The 14,598-nt window shown below is 38.0% G+C and overlaps 1 protein-coding gene and 1 long non-coding RNA gene across 3 annotated transcripts in view; one reads left to right on the top strand and one right to left on the bottom strand.

The window, feature by feature from the left end:
* Positions 1-3,361: 3,361 nt before the first annotated feature.
* LOC141778771 (uncharacterized) lies at positions 3,362-10,616 on the top strand. Its single transcript, XR_012596134.1, has 3 exons — positions 3,362-3,491; positions 6,125-6,220; positions 10,458-10,616. It is a non-coding gene; the product is annotated as an uncharacterized LOC141778771 (long non-coding RNA).
* Positions 10,617-13,629: 3,013 nt separating this feature from the next.
* The window catches only part of LOC141778770 (nectin-3-like protein), a 7,210-nt gene continuing 6,241 nt past the window's right edge, over positions 13,630-14,598 (bottom strand). For both annotated transcript variants that reach the window (XM_074653216.1, XM_074653217.1), the window contains one exon: positions 13,630-14,598. This exon is cut by the window's right edge and continues 1,300 nt beyond it. The gene's annotated coding sequence lies outside the window, so the exon portion shown is untranslated.

Raw genomic sequence — 14,598 nt, 5'->3', positions numbered from 1 at the left:
CTACTGTGACCTGTGAGCAGTTTGTGACCACTGTTTGTTTACTTTATAGAATACTGCAGGTTTAGCTCCACCACCCCCTAAACTATTTATCCTAACAGCTCATAGTGAAGTAACACGAAACAGGATCATCAACAAGGGGAGACGGTAAATATAATACATTACTCGACAAAATGTACTCAAACTGCTTTTCAGTTACAGAAACAAAAGTAGAGTAATGTTTGTGTTGTCTCAGCAGGTATCTCTCTACCCCGTCAGACGCAGCGCTTTACCTCGCCTCTTCCCTCGCCACTGCTTGCTGCTCTGTAGCCGGTCTATGAGCATCACTGGCCGGCTCTCGAGTGAGCTACACCCTCGGGCAATTGTGGAGCTTTTCAACTCCAAATAGGCAGATAATCACAGGTTCCTGTTAATTTTACAGTAGACATTTGTGTTGTGATATTTAAACAAACTATCCGTCAACAAGGGAAAAAAAGCCCCTCGTCTACGAGACCGGCGTCTTGAGAGCTCAAGCCAGCTCATAGCGGGGTCTGTTAGAGTGACTGCCCGGCAAACGCTAGTTAGCAGTCACAGCAGTTTGCGGAGTTTCTCAACAAAAAAATTTGGAGGGAATGTTCGATTCGCCATCTAATATCGTAAAACTGCCAATATTCAAAAGCTACACAGGTGATTTCTAAAAATCAAGCTGTTGTTGTTGTGACCATAGCCTTTAGCATTCCAGCACTTTGCATTGTGGGATACAGTAGGCGAGGTAGCCTTGTCCGAAGCCTTTTCTGAATTAGTACAACATCCGGGTACTTTTGGCATACTGTAGATTTAGCTTGTGTTCGCATACTGCATACTACATGCTACAGTTTGGCCAAATCAGTACATACTACTACTATAGAATGCGGTTTTGAATACAGCCCTTGTCTCTAAAAACCTCTGGACTCCTATGAGTCTCCTCCAGTACACATAAAGTTACCAGCTGCTTCACCTTTAACTGAGAAGTTATCATCTCGGATCTCAGCAAACAGCAGGAACACAATCCCTCACTGGCTTCCCACCCATCCATATTCAGCAGTAATACAAAGTGTGCAAACCCACCAGTTCAGCCCTTTACAAATCCCCTGGAAAAAAAAACATACCGGCATTGTTGTCTGGGCAAACATTGCATTGCTGTATAAAATTATGCATCTTGCAGTGAAACAGATTTGTCGACAGTGTTGTGCTCCAGATAATGAATGATAACATTGTTTGCACACATTATGCCGTTTGTCTGAATGATTGCTGTCAGCAGAAGCAGGCCTTGGTGTGATGTGTCTCTTTCCCTCTGTTTACTTCTGCCTTTGTGTTCAGAATGCTGACAAGGCAACAGGAGCCGACCCCTTTTCCTCAAGAAGTCACAGTGCGCTCACACAAACAGAAACACACCCGTCCACAACATGTTCCTTTCTAATTTCCTCGTTGTCTAAAGGTTGTAAACCTGCTGGTTGTTTTTGTTGTTTTCAAATTTGTCTCTTTTCCGTGTCTTCTTTGGTTTGTTCTGTTTACGAATTCACAAAACTTGATATGTGACCATGCACCACATAGCCAATAAGTGGCTGTCGACAGCTTTAAACCATCAGCTGAAAGCATTTATTAGCTGCAAAGCATTACTGTGGAGAGCCAAGAGGAGGGTACAAACCCTAAGAAGCCAAAATACTGCTAGTATGAAGGGAAGGGAGGGTCACAAAACAAATCAGATGGGGTGTCTGAACAGTCACTCCACAAAACAAACCTTTTTGTTTACTTTTATGTTCTTTTCTTTGGTATTTTTTCATATTTCTATACTAGTGCTAAATGGATTATTAAAACTGATGATGAATATTATGATTAAATTGTTGTTATTATTCCTATTGAAGAGCAGGAGGTTCTATAGTGTGATTGTGGGTGACGGGTGGGGGATGGGAGGTGTTGGGACGAAGGTGCAATGATGTTCTTCAGAGAGATCGCCCTGTTGTTCAAACCTATAGACACACAAACTTCTTTTGGAATAAAAATATTCAAACTGTCCCACACAGTGACGTGCGTCTTTACTTTTTGAGTGGAAGGTTCGCAGCATTTTTCCCTCTCGTGTCTTGAGTGATATTATTTACTGATAGGGAAACACTGTCATAAGGCCAGGGGGGAGGATGTACTCAGATCTTTTACTGAAGTAAAAGTGCCACTACAACAATCTAACAAGTACTTAAAGGTAGGGTTGGTAAAGAATCTAGAAACATTTTTTGTTTAAATTAGTTGAAATTCTCATTACATCCTGACAGCAATCAATAAATCAATGATATGTTCATAATGATAATTTTGGAGGAGTGGTTTTGGAGGGAGGCCTGAAGAGACGGACTGTCAGCGTTGCCGACTTGGCGACTTTCTCTCTAGATTTAGGGTCTTTTGGAGCTACTGCTGCTCGCTACTTTCATTGGAAAGAGTTGGCAACACTGGGCTCGGTTTTTCGTTTGGATCATTTTTTTAAATATAGTGTACTCTTGCAAGTTTGTCAAAATCACCGACCCTGCCTTTAAGTAAAAGTATAAAAGTATTATCATCAAAATGTACTTAAAGTATCAAAAGTTAAAGTACTCATTCTGCAGGAAAATGTCCCCTACTCTCTTCAAACAACTTCCGTCTTGTCTTTCTTCATCTATTTCCTGTCGTGACAGAACTCTACAGTACTAACGGAAAATGAGAAACCACAGATTGGGTAAGGTCTGTGAAAATGTGCAACTTTACTAAGCAATAGCCACAGCAACACATTCTATTTTTAAAAAGGAGAAACAATTTACGGAACAGTGTACTGTTGTTTCTATTTCAAGCAAGCATGATGTGAAGCAACAGGACTGAATTATCTCAAAAGCATTACACTGATTGTAAACGAAACTTAAGCACCGACTTTCAGCACAAAACAGATGTAACTGCGCAACAAATTAAAACATGTAATGAGCCCTTATGTTTTCGTATGTTTATGTATTTTGACTAACAGCACAGATGGTAATTGTGATCAAATGTCTTAAGCACTGAAGTTCACCATAAAATAAATGAAACAACACAGAAATAATGTTTTTACACTGCAGAAAACTGATGTTGATCTCACATGTTCTGACAGCACAGAGTGATTTGAGGACTGTCTAGTAGTTTGTTTTGTCTGGCTCTCTGTCTCCCTGCTCACTTTCCCCTGCAGGTCATGTGCTCTCCTCTAACTCCTCAGACGTGTCATCCTCTACCGGTCCACCAGATGCCCTCAGACCTTCCTAAGTATCCTGAAACCTACACCTGTATCTGCCTGCAAATTTTTCCTGCCTCATTCCAGTGGATTATCATTTACTTCTGTTTGGACCTTCTGCCCATGCTCTTAAGCCTTTGCATCTTCACTGTTGTCACTTAATCATTGAACTGCTGTGTCACACTCCCCTCCATGACAGTACCGGACATAAGAAGAGGACCCCTCGACTCTGGAACAACCTGCCGGTGGAGATCAGGTAGGCCTGCTCTGTTTCTTTGTTTAAATCTCTCTTAAAAAACACATTATTTTTGAATTGCATTCTATCGAACTGTTCTTGTTGTTTTTATAATGTGCATTTATGTTTTAATCTCATTTTGACACAACCGTCACTATTGCTAAGATGCTAACGTAGCTCCTCGGGATTGAAGCTGTTATTTTTCTCATTTTGACAATGTAACCGGTGACGCATTAGTTAAGGTTGTTGGTTTTGTTTAAATATGCTGAATTGTGATTTTATGGGTTATTGTTGTTTGGATGATTATGCTAAGAGAGCTAATAGGAGCACTTGGGATTGGTACCGGACGCTTACCGTCAAATCATAGACTGTATAAAAGAAGTTGACGTAGTCACCGTGACGTCACCCATTGGTTTGTGGACTACGGTTTTGAATCCTCGTGTTTGGTATTTTTGTCGTCCCCATCTTGGTATTTGGCCGTCAACATGATATTTTTTTGCAGGTAGAAGTGACATGAGAGGGTGGAACAAAGTACAACCAAACCCTGAATAAGACTTTTTCAGGGGACCAAAAAGGTTATGATTAACTTTCATGAACTGAAGACACACTGTGAAAGGGTTGAAGTTGACAGAAGACGAAAACATGGACAACTTCCAACTTCCGACCTGTCAATCACAAGGTAGCCACGCCCTAAAGCATACCCTGCTGTATGGTCTATTTGACTCTAAATGGGACCATAATTTACTACTAATAATAATATAATCATAACATAATCAGACTTTTTGCAACCAAAGGAGTCGCCCCCTGCTGGTAATTAGAAAGAATGAAAGTTTAAGGCACTTCCGCATTGGCTTCACTTCTCAGACCTCGGAGGTAGCCCACTGCATCAAACTCAGCTATTTATTGCTTTTGTCCACACTAACTGGCAACTTGATCGCTGCCGACCCAGAGATACCACATGATACCAACATTGTTAACTATTGGCTGACAAGCCTTGTTAGAAGTAGGAATGGACAGTCAGACATCTTCCACAGAGATCAACAAAACAATCGTCCCGGACCCGTCAACATTTTTTTAAATGAATAATTCACAATCATTTTTTGAGAAAAAACAATTCTTTTATTCGGCACCTTTCTAAAAGCTCTGTGGATGTTTTTTTTTTTTTTTAATTATTCGTCAACATAAAAATGTTATCAGTAACACATTTGAATGTGTTGTGTTAACCTTATTGAATTATTTAATTCCAAATGTATCAGGTATATATTGGTTTCATGGCTTTGCAAAGCACTTTGTAACTTGTTTTTGAAAAGTTATTATCTCACATCCACAAATAACACTGTCAGGAAACGCTGGTTGGAAACTAGCAAGTGATTAAAACCTGACTGTTGGTAATGTTCAGTGATGATGTGTGTGCATCTTTATAGCATCTTTAAGAACCATTTTGTCACATTTTTTGGGGTATAATAAATCATACTTAGACTTTAACATCTGCGTACAGGATTCTGACATTATCACAGAGCATACACAAAACTGTATAGAGACTACAGGGTGAGAGGAAAATAATACATGCAGTACAGTTCTCCATCATAATATGCAATTATCTTTTGGGTTTTAAAGCTGTTGTAGATGCAACTACAACAAATAAGACTCAAATTCAAACACTGGCTAGCAACTGAGTAAGAGAAGTAAACATCTTAGTTGCCAAACATTGTGAGTGATGTCCAGTTTAGTTGACGACGACAACAACAACAACAACAACAACAACAACAACAACAACAACAACAACAACTACAAGGGGCATCTAGAATCTGGTTTCCCACATAAATTTAAATGGCCGTTGCTTTACCCAGTTTAGTTTCCTTTTGGTTGTGTAGTTGTCAACTTTTGTCTTTCTTGTCTTTGATAGTTTAATAATAATAACTTGCGGTTATATAGCGCCTTTCAAGAAAATCAAGGACACTTTACATTGAGGTAGAGAGACAAAACATAACAGAGCATTTAAACACAAGTACAGAAAAAGCAAAGAAAGCCCAATAACTGTAGTTAATGATGACCAACAGCCTGGGTGAAGAGGAAGGTTTTGAGGAGTAAATTGGTTTGTGTGCTAACTCTTGCTGACTTTTTCCTACAATTGAGCAACTCCGTGAAACACAACCTGTACTGTTTCTCTGTCAGCATTGTTGCCGCTGTTTCTACTGTTGGCACCGACATAAAGACTAATAAAGACAGAATTTAACCACACTGTTGCGCTGTGTGACATATTCCTACATTATAATGAACACTGGCATTGTCTATTTTGAGTCAATCTCACTCACATAGACATGTTACTGTAAATAAAGTGTATTAATCCGCAGCTGAAAATACTTTACCAACAAATGCACCATTTATTCATGTTTGAGTAACATTTGCTTAAAAAAAACACCTTATTGCTTTTGTTCCTTTGATGGGATTTGTTGACAATAAGAAAAATATAGAATAACATGGGCCTTATTATTTTTTAAGGAGCAGTTGATTGACCTATATCAGGATGTGATGACAAGTTTACTAAATGTTCCCAAAATGGTGGTTAATGCAATTTACAGTACAACAACTTTAAGAGTAAAAGACAGAATTCATTATTACTTTAGTCCACATCTCTCTCTCTCACTTTGAAGCATGTGACATCTTCAGCATCAGAAGCAGCGTTTTTGGATGAAGGTGAAACATCTCTGGATGATTTGAGCTTGTCTTCAGGGTAGACCCTACAGTATGTGAGTGAGAAAGTGTTTTGAAGATGATACTTTAGTGCTCTGTCGTTCTCATCATGTTGATTTTGTTTAAATGCATTTTCTTTTATCAAATCAACAAACTAATCAAAAACGTTCAACTACAAAGATGTAGCCTCAAACCAACTCTAAGCTCACCTCGTCGCCTTCAATCACACATCACTGTGCCGTCTGTATCTGAAAGACAGACAGGCTTTTGTTAAGGGAACTAAAATAAACCCTAAGAGTTATAAATGAATATGATGCTGTTTAGAAATATAGAGAAGAAGAACATGAGATTATTTTCTCACCCGTGCAGACACGTTGCCTGACCGAAGCGCCACGTCTGAGTAAAGAAAATAGAGTTATGATTAGTTCTTTTGCACTTGACTACCTGATTTCAGAGGTAAATTTTCTTCCAATTGATTGAGACCTTTTAAAGAACAGTATGTGCTTTAATTAACCAATGAATCGACTTCTCTTCATTTTGAGTGGACTGAATGTATAATGAGCTTAAAGCTTCAGTAGGCAGAATGTTTTTCACTAATTTCTTTAACGCATTAACGCAATTTGTGTTTTTTAGGTTATAGCAGGTTCAGTTTTAAAGCTAGAGTGAAGATACTGGCATCATGAAACTAGAAAACCTAAGGAATCCATTGGTACCAACCATACTAGCTTGTCGGGAAGTAGGCTAAATAACACTCCAAACTTACTCTAAATTATTTGTATTATTAATTATTATCTAAATATTTTTTATGCTAAATGCAGTACCTGTGAGGGTTTCTGGACAATATTTTCATCGTTTTGTGTTGTTAATTGATTTCCAATTATAAATATATACAGCGGGTAAAATAAGTATTGAACACGTCAACATTTTTCTCAGTAAATATATTTCCAAAGGCGCTATTGACATGAAATTTTTACCAGATGTTGGTAACAACCCAAATAATCAACTGCTTTTCACCATACGGTACTGGCAAACTTCACGTAATTGAAGGAAGGATGAATGGAAAAATGTACCGAGACATTCTTGATAAAAATCTGCTGCCATCTACCAGGATGATGAAGATGTAACGAGGGTGGACATTTCAGCAAGACAATAATCCCAAGCACACAGCCAAGGAAACTCTCAATTGGTTTCAGAGAAAGAAAATAAAACTGCTAGAATGGCCCAGCCAATCACCTGACTTGAATCCAATTGAAAATCTATGGAAAGAACTGAAGATCAGAGTTCATAGAAGAGGCCCACGGAACCTTCAAGATTTGAAGACTGTTTGTTTGGAAGAATGGGCCAAAATCACCCCTGAGCAATGCATACGACTAGTTTCTCCATACAGGAGGCGTCTTGAAGCTGTCATTACCAAAAAAGGCTTTTTTACAAAGTATTAAATAAATATCATTAAGCATGTTCAATACTTTTTCCCTGCGTCATTTCACATTATTAAACATAACTTAATTTCTGAAATTATTTGTTTTGGTTTCTTTGTATGTATAGATTACTTGGGTTGTTACCAACATCTGGTGAAAATTTCATGTCAAAGGCATCTTTGGAAATATATTTACTGAGAAAAATGGTGACGTGTTCAATACTTATTTTACCCGCTGTATATACTTTTGCATAAAGCCGCATATTTGCCGACCCCCATGTTGATAACAGTATTAAATACTTAACAAATCTCCCTTTAAGGTACATTTTGAAAAGATACAAAATTTGTGATTAATTTGCAGTTAATCGTGATTAATCATGGACAATCATGCGATTAATCGCAAATTAAATATTTGAATCAAGTGACAGCCCTATTAGTAATATCTTGTGTTGTGACCCTCTTGGTCCTTTTGTACAGTCCTACATAAAATACAGGAGACTCACACACACACACACACACACCTTATTCTGATGATGATAAAGTAAGTTGTGGCAAGCATGGTCACAACTATCAGCACGAATACTCCAGCAGCAATCATTCTTGGTAATATCGGCATCGCTTTTGGCGCTTCTGGAAAAAGAAACACAACTATGATCAACTTCAAGCCATGTGAAAGTCTTTCTTCAATGACATTGAATAGTTTGAAATTTTGGGAAACACGCTTCAATTTCATTTTCAAGAGAGACCTGGCCAAGAGGGCAGTATAAAAACATCTGTCTTTCTTGCCAAGAGTTGGATGAAAGGATTGGTATTGATCTTCTCAGCCAAGTGTTTTTTTCCCCCCAAAATGTTGGGCTTTTCCTATAAATAATTTTAAATTAAAGTTTGGTGTTGATAATGTTAGTGTATGTATCATGTCTGCGAGTCACCAACCCAGCATGTAATTCCCTCTTCATCCAGTGGTTGTCCTCAGTGTGTTTTGGCCATAGGTACCTGCACGCGTTATTTTTTTCCCAAGAGTGTTCCGCCTAGTCCCGCCCTACTGTGCTATTATTGGCTAGTACTCGGTGCCTCGACTGTTCGGCTCTTTTTGCACACGGGATGAGTCTTTGTGTTCAGGATTTTCTGCCAGAAAGGATTTATTTCAACTCAAACCATGTTCTATTTCTAAACCTAACCAAGTAGATTTGTAATTTAAACCTAAGGAGATTTCTGGAAAAGTCCCGCCCCCTTCCGATGGACCACCATGTGACCTTATTTCGGAAAAAATATACGGTAGTCAACGGCGAGAGACAAATATTTTTTTGATCCTGTTTGAAGCAGTTTGTCGTAGTATCATCTAGTTTTGTATGAAACCGCTTCGTGAACTAGATCTCTCGTCTCGTACAATGTACGTCACCAACACTAGGCAGCTAGCTAACTTAGCTATGTGCCACACACAAATGAAACGTTATGATGGTCTTTTTATGAGCCGGGAAGCAGAAGAACGAGCAAGACTCGTTGCTCATGTGAGTACAGTACGAAACACACAATAATCATAGCTTCAGAGAGAGAGACGTCACTTACGCCACATTTGGGTGTGTAGTCTTTCTTATTACATATTTTCACAGTCTTATACTTCAACAGTTTTAAAACAAACTGTTCAACAGTTTTACAGCGACTTTCTTGACTCGAAAAATTATCTTTTAAATTGACAAACATCATATGTGTGATTCCTGGCACAATTCAAAGGCACCACACTCGTGTACCCGTGTACACACAACGTAGTCTTGATCAGTGGTTATTCAAGTACTGTATTAAAAAACAATTTTGAGCCTACTTTTAGACGTTTGCCTGCCTATCTTTGGATGTATTTGTATTTTCCGAGTGACTGCCTGTTAACTCAAACCCTGCTGTGATACCCTCATTTTAATTCATCCTGTTTTACCTGTGTATTGAGCTTCTGATTCCTATGTCAGGGTAGTTACAGATATTCTTTTAGACTTCAAATATTGTTTATACTCACCTCGAACAACAAGGTTGGTGGTTCCAGCAAATGAACCACTGGAAAAAGGCTGAAAATGTGCAGGTGTACGACCCTGCATCTCCCATTTCCACGTTTCTAATGATCAAAGATTGTTCTGCAGTCTCCACTCTCCTTCAGAAATGATTCTTGAACATAAACTCCAAATTGAACACTAAAAACAATAATGGAGATTTTCTCTCCTTCTGGTTTTACGAGATTCCACTGAATCTGAGTAAAAGGGTCGCCTCTTGGTCCTGGGATGAATTGGCATGGCAGGGTGACATCCTGCCCGAGGTATCCCGTCACTTCAGGCCAGACTTTGACTTCTTGTGCCTCAAAAACTGCCAAAAAAACAAGGTGATACAGAATGTGTGATATGATTCCTCAATCAAACTAAAAACTTTATTTGTAATTTCACTTTATTTTAGACATATATGGCAGCACGTACGCACAAAAGTCTGTTTTATTTTGTAAGTTAGTTTGTCACGTTTTTTAGTGACGTTTGTGACGTGTTTTTCATACTATGTTGTTTCCGTACGTATATTACTTAACTTACATACTTATTTTAAGGCCAACCATGGTGTTTTTCCTAAACAATAAACAGTAACTAAAGTAAGTGGTTTTGTTGCCTGTGGACATTACTGTAGTTTTGTTGCGTGGCGTAAAAATGACACGCGAAAGTGGCGTAGAAATTACAAATGTGTCCTCATGACACGTGGAATGTCGTGCTATTTATACGCCTTCCCGTGAGACCAGGTTATATATGGAGTCTTCCTTTAGTTTCTAACATATTTTTTAACACATGTTATGTTTCACAACATAACCTCTAAAAAAACCCCTTTTTTTAAATTATTGTTTTTTGTCCCTCCAGGCACCACACTCCCCCGTGTACACAGAAAGCTCATTAGAATATACCGCCTACAGCTTGAGAACAATGGCTGTGGTCGAAAAGTCAAAAAATTGCCTCCTAATGTCTTTTCCTGATCACTTTTCCTTGACCTCGATGGAAAACGTCATGAGGTGAAGAAGAATTCATAAGGACTTTTCTTTGTGCATTCAATGTTGTGCAGGCTCTATAAACAGCTTCTACAGTAAAAGGTTGTTTCACCCACGGTATGTGAAGGAGAGATACCGCAGGTCCTTCCTTCCTGCTGCTGTCACACTTTACAAACGACACTGCTCAAGTAGATCACACATACCAAAACTGACATTCACTTATGTGCAATATCAATCAAACTGTTCAATAGCCTGTCAGTATTTCTTTGTGAATTCAACCGTTCAGTGTATCTACTTTATATAGATATTTATATTTTGCTTTTTTATTATAAAATTATTTAGGCTATTATACAGTAGGTCTATCTTGCTTTTTTAAACTGATGCTTCTTATTGTTGCACTATCGACTTTGCTGCTGTAACACTGCAGATTTCCCAGACGCGGGGCTAATAACAATTATTAATTAACAATTTACTTGCAATACTTGCAAGGGATTGTTTATATTTGTATATTCCTAAAAATTTCAATTATTTTATTTTAACGTTTTAATTATTCTATTGTTAGTTTTTTACTACTTATTTGCACAGACGAACCAAAGCAAATTCCTAGTGTATACCTGATACACCTGGCAATAAATAAAGATTCTGATTCTGATTATCTTATCTTAAGTGTGGACAACCCGCTGAAAAATATTACTTTATTACCAAGGTTAGAAATGAAATTAAAAAAGGGAATATAGTTTACTAGTCACAAAAGTTTATATGATAAATATTGAGTTAATTGTTTGAGTTATGGAGAAAGGGTAGGTTGGGACCATATACTGTAAGTGTATACTTCTTCCTACTTCTTTTCGGACATATTATTTCTTATTTTGATTATTTATGAAAATTTGTTTATTGACAGTTGCTATATGTTTACTGTTAATTTCATTTGTTAGTATTGTTTAGTTTGTTACTTATTTGTTGCATGTTCGAAATATATAAATGATTGTCACTGTCCACTTATCAACATGTATGAAAATAATTGTTAAATCTATGCAAGATGGATATGCATATTGTTTGTTTTCATGAAAGGTCGAATGGTGCGTTGCATTAAATGTTGCTGCCACAAGGAATTTTGAGACCTTTCCTTTGGTAAAGGATGGTCCAGTGTGTCCTATGCTAAATGAGATACGAAACGAAGCATTGAAGCACCTTTCCTTAGCATTTAGAGAATTCAACAGTAAAAACAATTCTTGTCAAGGTGCACTATATTTTTCTTGCAAGGCAATCAGAGCAGACTGGGCTTTTCCGGGAGGGGAGTCAAAGAGACAAGCGTTAAAACGGAGCTTTTCAGACAGAGGGTGAATACAGCTATATTTAGGCATATATGACAAAATGATGTGTTTATTGAACATTAAAGCATATAACATGTTCTAGTAGAAACCCAAAATACAAGCATGTACTTAGAAATGAGCATGATATGTCCCCTTTAATATGCACCTTAATGTATTAATCCAATAATATAACACTATGAAAGAGGCCATGCCGTTTCTTAATGAGCACTTTCACTTGTAATACTTTAATTTACATTTTGCCGCCCATACTTTTACTTAAGTATTTTAAACTCTTTGTCTTACCTGGGATCGTGATGTAAATGAACCACAGAAGAACATGGCATCTGCTGCAAATTTTCATTGCGCACATCTGCAGGTCAACAAAATAAACACTGACCTATGTGTGTTTTCTCGTCTTATAACTGCAATTCACTAGTCGTCATGATTTCCTGTGGTTCATTCCTTCCTGTTTTGCCATTAATAACCTCCAGTAGCACAGTGACCTCATGTGGCTAAATGATGATGTGCATAGAAGCGCTCCTGTGTTGTTGAATTAATTGATAATGTTAGACAAGTTGTATGTCTCTAAAATAAGGTGGAATTACAAATATGATGTTTCCTTATGGCTAATTTTGAGAATGCACACCCGAGCTCTCTGGTGCAGACCAGTCCGTGAGACCATGTCAAACATTTTCAGCTATCTTGCCTTTATCAGGGTGGTGTTTCCTTAACGCTCAATTATGGATGGGAGTTCATTTCCTTTAGCTTTCATAGAAAGTCTCCTGTGGAGATGCACTGTCTGAGGTGAAACAAGAAAGCAAGACATCACTAGGATTCAGACCTTAATGCAAAGGGAAGAGTAGTCACATCTTGTGTAAACTTGTAATGTAAAGCAACATCAACAATATGCTTTTACTGTAAATTTTATAAAACATTTAGGTTTGCGAGATACATTTCTTATGAATTAAACATTTTAATCTAATTCATTTAACCTTCCAATGGTGCAAACGTAAGTTCTTGTTCAGTTCACAATAACAGCAACAATAGTAATACTTCCTCTACCACTATTGTTTTAGAGCTTATCAAAACATGCAGAATCAAATCCCTACTCCACAACACACTCACAGCTAAAGTCCTTTACAAACACTTTCCCTATAGAAGAGATTTTTAAAACCTTGTGCCATGAAGTGTTCCATCAAAATCTCTCATTTCCAATTTATTTTATTCAAGAATTTGACCATTTACATCATTTCAAGTTAGCATCAAGGAGACTTCAGCGATTAACCACACAGCTGACGGACAACTGAGACAAACACACTCTCACTTTAACATAACAACAGAAAACATTTAATGCTGTCTGTATAAGAATATGACTTGGCCAAATCTGTTACTCCCCATACCAGAGTAGGAAGGTGAGGTAGTTGGTTTATTAGTATTACGGATGGATTACTGAACAGGACTACCAGGTACAGGCCCGGGGGCCCCTGAACCTGAGTCTCTGGAAGAAGTGACTGTTAACATTTCTTGTTGGAAATTCAATCAAATTACTACAAAGAGACATAAAACAATCACAAAGAGACGCAAAACAACCACGAATTTACCACATAGCGACGCAAAACGACCACAGAGAGACGTAAAACAATCAGAGAGACGCAAAACAAACACAGGGATGAAAAAGAGCCACAAAGATGCAAAATGACTGCAAAGAGATGCAAAATGACTGCAAAGAGATGCAAAACGGCCGTAAAGAGACTCAAAACAACCACAAAGACACACAAAACAACCACAAAGAGACCCAAAACGACCACAGAGAGAATCAAAACGACGACAAAGAGACGCAATGCATCCACAGAGACACAAATTGACCACAAAGACACGTAAAACAACCAGAGAGACGCAAAACAATCACAGAGATGCAAAACGACCGTAAAGAGACAGAAAGCATCCTCTGAGACTCAAAACAACCATAAAGACACGCAAAACAACCACAGAGACTCAAAACGTCCACAGGGAGACGCAAAATGGCCACAGCGATACGCACAATGTCCACAGAGAGGCGCAAAAGGGCTACAGACGGACACAATATGACCACAAAGATGCAAAATATCCATAGAGAGTCTCAAAGCACCACATAAAGACTCAAAGTGAACACAGAGACACAAAATGACCACACTTCTTTGTTGTACAAAGGGACACAAAACAACTACAAATGGTTTGGAGTGAGTGTTTTGAACAATCGAATAAATTGCTTTTTTTTAAATGCAAGAAACTGTCAATTTGCACATCATTCCTTCCACAATGTCCATTCTTGTGTATCGTTTGTTCTCAGAGTTTAACTTCTTAACAAGATAGCTCATGAATAATGTGTGGCTCGTCCATTCTTTATAGTACTACAGTGACACGTATCTGCATTTTTCTTCTTATGTCGGAGTAATCTGATGGCTGCTGTGGAAATACTTTCATAATGCACTCCCTTCAAACAGCAATGTTTCTTATCTATTTCCTGCAAAACCAGAACTCTAAAGTATGTGACAACAATGAGAAACCATGTATTTGATAAGATCTGTGAAAAGGTACACATTTATTAAGCAACAGAAGCCACTTACAAAACGTCCTGTGTGTCTGTCGACTCTGACTGTCTACTTGCTTGTCTGCAGGTACATTTAACAGAAAATGAACAATGAAATGAGCCCTTAAGTTGGC

This window comes from Sebastes fasciatus, chromosome 12 (assembly GCF_043250625.1).
Source record: "Sebastes fasciatus isolate fSebFas1 chromosome 12, fSebFas1.pri, whole genome shotgun sequence".
Lineage (NCBI taxonomy): Eukaryota > Metazoa > Chordata > Actinopteri > Perciformes > Sebastidae > Sebastes > Sebastes fasciatus.
The sequence above is the reverse complement of the archived record's forward strand: the minus strand, read 5'-3'. Positions and strand labels throughout refer to the sequence as shown.